Raw genomic sequence first — 6,654 nt, 5'->3', positions numbered from 1 at the left:
GTGTGCTAAGTGCCTGATCACAAATATATACAAAAAGTGCCATGTCCAATTACTGGATTTAATCCAACAATAAAAGAGTAAAGATCACTTATATACGCAAGTGTGCAGTGCCAAGTTAATGTCTCCTTATAACTATTAAGATATGTCAACTGTAGGCATAAATCTGTTCACTCAGACATTAATTGTTTACAACATTCTACCCAGTAGAAAATCTATAATATTCAGAGATGTCACTTCAATACAAATCATTTCCATATCCTTCATACACCCTCCATTAAATGTAACATATTAATTAAATACAGCATGTCTTGTAATTGTGAGTCCCAAAGTACCCATTATCATCCTGAATGAGCAGAATACATCAATGAGCATATCAAGGGAAGGAATGGCACACAGTCAGTAGCACTGTTAATCAGAACTTGAATTACAGTGGCAGCTCTGATTTTGAAGCTTGCATTTTTTCCCTTTTAACACTACAACATCACTTTGGTTAAACTGGCTGGCTTTTGTTGACCATCCTGCAAGCCAGGACAGAGGCTAACTTAAATTTCCTACCTACCTATATGAATTTATAAATGGACATTACATTGAAGCTAGTTAGACCAGCAGGAAGGATTTAAAAGGTAGACAACTTTATATGAGACTATCAGGCATAAACTTGGAAGCATAAACTGGGAACAGATGTTCTCAAGGAAATGTACAGCAGAAATGTGGCAAATGTTCAGGGGATATTTGTGTGGAGTTATGCATAGGTATGTTCCAATGAGACAGGGAAAGGATAGTAGAGTACGGGAACCATGGTGTACAAAGGCTCTTGTAAATCTAGTCAAAAGGAAAAGAAAAGCTTAGTAAGATTCAAAAAACTAGGTAATGATATGAGTCTAGAAGATCATAAGGCTAGCAGGAAGGAGCTTAAGAATGAAATTAGGAGGGTCAGAAGGGGCCATGAGAAGGCCTTGGTGGACAGGATTAAGGAAACCCCAAGGCATTCTACAAGTCTGTGAAGAGCAAGAGGATAAGACATGCGAAAATAGGAGCAATCAAGTGCGACAGTGGAAAAGTGTATACGGAACCGCAGGAGATAGCAGAGGTACTTAATGAATACTTTGCTTCAGTATTCATTAAGGAAAAGGATATTGGCCATTGTAGGGATGACTTGCAGCGGACTGAAAAGCTTGAGCATATAGATAGTAAGAAAGAGGTTGTACTGAAGCTGTTGGAAAGCATCGAGTTGGATAAGTCATCAGGACCAGACAAGATATATCCCAGGCTAGTGTGGAGGCGAGGGAGGAGATTGCTGAGCCTCTGGCGATGATCTTTGCATCATCAATGGGGATGGAAGAGGTTCCAGAGGATTGGAGGGTTGCAGATGTTGTTGCCTTATTCAAGAAAGGGAGCAGAGATAGCACAGGAAATTATAGACCAGTGAGTCTTACTTCAGTAGTTGGTCAGTTGATGGAAAAGAAATTGAGAGGCAGGACTTATGAATATAATATGATTAGGAATAGTCTGCATGGCTTTGTCAAAGGCAGGTCGTGCCTTACGAGGCTGATTGAATTTTTTGAGGATGTGACTATACACATTGATGGATGTAGACCAGTAGAAACATAGAACCATAGAAAACCTACAGCACAATACAGGCCCTTCAGCCCACAAAGCTGTGCCGAACATGTCCTTACCTGAGAAATTACCTAGGGTTACCCATAGCCCTCTATTTTTATCAGCTCCATATACCTGTCCAGGAGTCTCTTAAAAGAGACTCCATCACTCATCTCAGCAAGTGGAGAGTATTCCATCACAGTCCTGGCCTGTGCCTTATAGCAAGGGTCCCCAACCTTTTTTGCCCTGCGGACCGGTTTAATATTGACAATATTCTTGCAGACCGGCCAACCCCGGGGGGGGGGGGGTAGGGTTGCCAACGAACAAGAGTAGCAGTCAAATACATTGTGTTTACCCAGAGAAAGACTACAATGACCATGAAGCCTTGCACGGGCACCAGTGCGCATGCCTAACCTGCACAGATATGTACCAGCTGATTTTCTTTCTGCAAACCGTTTTTGGCGACTCTGTTCATGGGGAGGGGTTAATCACGACTGGAATATAGGTGGTAAGTGGCTAATACACTCAATTTTGTTTCTAAAATGATTTATCTAACGAATTTAATATTAAACACACAGCACATATTTCCTCGCATGAATATAGCGATAAGTCAATTATCGGGGAGGACAGGGGAGCTGGAAGTAAGTGTTGAACGAACTTCCAGAAAAAGTGGTAGAGGCAGGTTCGATATTATCATTTAAAGAAAAATTGGACAGGTATATGGACAGAAAAGGAATGGAGGGTTATGGGCTGAGTGCAGGTTGGTGGGACTAGGTGACAGTAGCATTCGGCACGGACTAGAAGGGCCGAGATCGCCTGTTTCCGTGCTGTAATTGTTATATGGTTATATAAGTAAGTCAATAGCATCATAACATTTTAAGTAATGTTTGGATATTAAACACACAGTGCATATTTTCCCCATATGAACATATAAAATCATTGCAACACACCAATATCGCCGAATCAATGGGAGCCCTGGGCTTGTCTTCCTGCAACGAGACGGTCCTTTCGAGGGGTGATGGGAGACAGCAATACTCGAAGGGGGTTTCTTATGTCCAGTCTGTTCTGCAGTTTAGTTTTCATTGCATTCATTGCAGAGAACTCCGCTTCGTAGAAAAATGTTGGAAATGAAAGCAACGTTTTCAGTGCTTTCGTGTCTATGTCAGGATACTTAGCCTTGACTTTGATCCATAATGCCGGCAGAGATGTTATATCAAACATACTTTTCAGCCCGCCGTCATTTGCAAGCTCGAGGAGTTGATCTTCCCGTGCTGACATGGATGACGCGCGGGTAAAGACCCCGTGTAAGTTCAAGCTCAACAGTGGGCATGTCAGGGAATGAGGAAAGGTGCAGCTGACTCATATCGCCAAATCATATCATTTCCTCGCGGCCCGGTAGCGCATGCTTTGCGGCCCAGTACCGGTCCGCAGCCCGGTGGTTGGGGACCGCTGCCTTATAGGTACTGGAAAGTCTTTGGAGTGTCAAAAGTTGTGAATCAGTACAAGATTTACAGTCACTGATCTGCTCTTGTAGTTACAACATTTATGCCGCCGGTCCGATGCCAGCTCCCAAAAATGAATTAAAATAATGACACGTTGGAATTGCCATTATTGAGGATGGGATATTCTTGAAGTCTTGTCCTCCCATTAGCTATAATAGCCCACCACCATTCACAAGATAAAGTAAGACTGCAGAGCTTTGATTTGACTTTGTAGGTCTGAGATTGCATTGTGCTGACTGTTATATGCTGTTCCTCATGGTTCAGGATGCATGCTGTCCTGTGTTCACTAGGATGACCACCACTGTGAACATTATAGTGTAATGGAAAGCAGGGTTGCAAGTCATTGTCAAAGAAACAGATATTTCCAAATAAATAGTTACATTTACTGCAAAATATTTATGTAAGGAATAGACAATAGACAATAGACAATAGATAATAGGTGCAGGAGTAGGCCATTTAGCCCTTCGAGCCAACACTGCCATTCACTGTGATCATGGCTGATCATCCACTATCAGTATCCAGTTCCTGCCTTATCCCCATAACCTTTGATTCCGCTATCTTTAAGAACTCTATCCATCTCTTTCTTGAAAGCATCCAGAGACTTGGCCTCCACAGCCTTCTGGGGCAGAGCATTCCATATATCCACCACTTTCTGGGTGAAAAAGTTTTTCCTCAACTCTGTTCTAAATGGCCTACCCCTAATTCTTAAACTGTGGCCTCAAGTTCTGGACTCACCCATCAGCGGGAACATGCTTCCTGCCTGCAGTGTGTCCAATCCCTTAATAATCTTATATGTTTCAATAAGATCCCCTCTCAGCCTTCTAAATTCCAGAGTATACAAGCCCAGTCACTCCAATCTTTCAACATATGTCAGTCCCGCCATCCCGGGAATTAACCTTGTGAACCTACGCTGCACTCCTTCAATAGCAGGAATGTCCTTCCTCAAATTTGGAGACCAAAACTGCACTCAGTACTCCAGGTGTGGTCTCACCAGGGCCCTGTACAGCTGCAGAAGGACCTCTTTGCTCTTATACTCAATTCCCCTTGTTATGAAGGCCAGCATGCCATTAGCTTTCTTCACTGCCTACTGTACTTGCATGCTTGCTTTCAGTGACTGATGTACAAGAACACCTAGATCTCGTTGTGCTTCCCCTTTTCCTAACTTGACTCCATTTCGATAATAATCTGCCTTCCCGTCCTTACCACCAAAGTGGATAACCTCACATTTACCCACATTAAACTGCATCTGCCATGCATCTGCCCACTCACACAGCCGGTCCAAGTCACCCTGCATTCTCATAACATCCTCCTCACATTTCACACTGCCACCCAGCTTTGTGTCATCGGCAAATTTGCTAATGTTACTTTTAATTCCCTCATCTAAATCATTAATATATATTGTAAACAGCTGCGGTCCCAGCACTGAACCCTGTGCTACCACACTGGTCACCGCCTGCCATTCCGAAAGGGACCCGTTAATCATTACTCTTTGTTTTCTGTCAGCCAGCCAATTTTCAATCCATGTTAGTACTCTGCCCCCAATACCATGTGCCCTAATTTTGCCCACTAATCTTCTATGTGGGACTTTATCAAAGGCTTCCTGAAAGTCCAGGTACACTACATCCACTGGCTCTCCCTTGCCCATTTTCATAGTTACATCCTCAAAAAATTCAAGAAGATTAGTCAAGTACGATTTCCCCTTCGTAAATCCATGCTGCCTCGGACCAATCCTGTTACTACTATCCAGGTGTGTCAGAATTTCATCTTTTATAATTGACTCCAGCATCTTTCCCACCACCGACGTCAGGCTAACCAGTCTATAATTCCCTGTTTTCTCTCTTCCTCCTTTCTTGAAGACAGGGACAACGTTAGCCACCCTCCAATCCACAGGCAAGGCTGTTGTCATTAAATTGGAGTATGCACATGTAATTTCAAACACTATCATCTGCAACAATGACTTCAAAAAGAATGAAGTTATCCTATCTACATAAAAGGGTTTATATTTAGGTTACATGTTCATTTATAAAGTAGGAGATTATGAAAATGCAGGAGGAATATTAACTCTCCCCTTCCTTCACCCCTGCGATGGACAGAACTAAATACTGTGATCTCAGCTGTTGGTTTAGCCTTTTACATGAAATTATCAGCCCAGATGTTCTGGTTAGTCACATAGGTATAATAGTGCCAGATGTTGCTGTCAACTTTATGGAGTCATGGCAATGAACATTGAGAGTTTCTCCGTCATTGCAAATGCAAATTTCAGTACATTATTTTTTAGAACAATTAATATAATGACTAATATAATATTCAAGGAGATATTAGCAGGAAAATAATGCAACAGACAAGGGAGTGATGGATGCATGGAATTCCCTGGCAGGGGTGATGGTAGAGACAGATGCATCAAAGACATTTAAAAGCTCATAGATAAGCTCATGGATGACAGAAAAATGGAAGGCTATGTACAAGGGAAGGGTTAGATTGATCTTAGAGTAGGTTAAAAGGTCAGTAAAACATTTTGGACTGTAGAGCCTGTACTGTGCTGTAATGTGTGTTTTATTCTATATATTTAACCTACTGTACATTTATCCACACGCAGTATATTTAGTGACTACAGTATATTTATCCTGACTCATTCCTTTAAAGTTACATCCCTTTGTATTAATCTTCAAATATTGCTTCTGTCTTGGGGTATCTAGGTTTATTATGAATCTTTGCTCTGGGCTAAATAAAATTAAGCTTCATGAATAAACAGAAGTACATGGAGAGGTCAGTTTCCTATAGAAACTGTGCTGATGTAACCAAGTCCTTTAAAAGTGGACAAGATCAGAGCTGACAAAAATAAAAAATAAAATTCTGACATATAAGCTGTTACTTACTGCATCTAAAGGTAATGTGATTAAGCAAAGGCATCAGATGTCACAGCTCGAACAGTATGGACCACATGGGAGGCTACCATCCTTTCCTTGCTTCATTGGGATAAATCTGTCGGAACCCTATACAAATCCTCCCTAAATAACCTCCACACTTCCACTGTGCATTTCCCTGAGTTCATCTGTTCCCAATTTACACTCTCAGTGTTTCTGTCTAATAGCATCATAATTCCCCATTCTGTCTGCGCCTATGCCTGTCTAAGGTAACATAAATGCCAGGAAGTTGTGGTCACTGTTTTCAAAATGTTCACCCAAGTGTTAGACATTAAGACCATAAGAAATAGGAGCTGAATTAAGCTATTCAGCCCACTGCATCATTGCTGATTTACTATCCTTCTCCATCCCATTCTCCTGCCCTCTCCCAATAACCTTTGACACCCTTACTAATCAAGAATTTATCAACCTCTGCTTTAAATATACTCAATGACTTGGCTTTCCCAGTTGTCTGTATCAATGAATTCCACAGGTTCATCATCCACTGGCTAAAGAAGTCATCTTTCTATTCTGAGGCTGTGCCCACTGGTCCTGGACTCCCTCAGCAAAGCAAATGTCCTTTCTATTCTACGCATTTTCAATGTTCGATAGGTTTCAATGAGATGACCACCTCCCCACCCCCATTCTTC

Source organism: Mobula birostris, chromosome 2, assembly GCF_030028105.1.
Source record: "Mobula birostris isolate sMobBir1 chromosome 2, sMobBir1.hap1, whole genome shotgun sequence".
NCBI lineage: Eukaryota > Metazoa > Chordata > Chondrichthyes > Myliobatiformes > Myliobatidae > Mobula > Mobula birostris.
The sequence above is the reverse complement of the archived record's forward strand: the minus strand, read 5'-3'. Positions refer to the sequence as shown.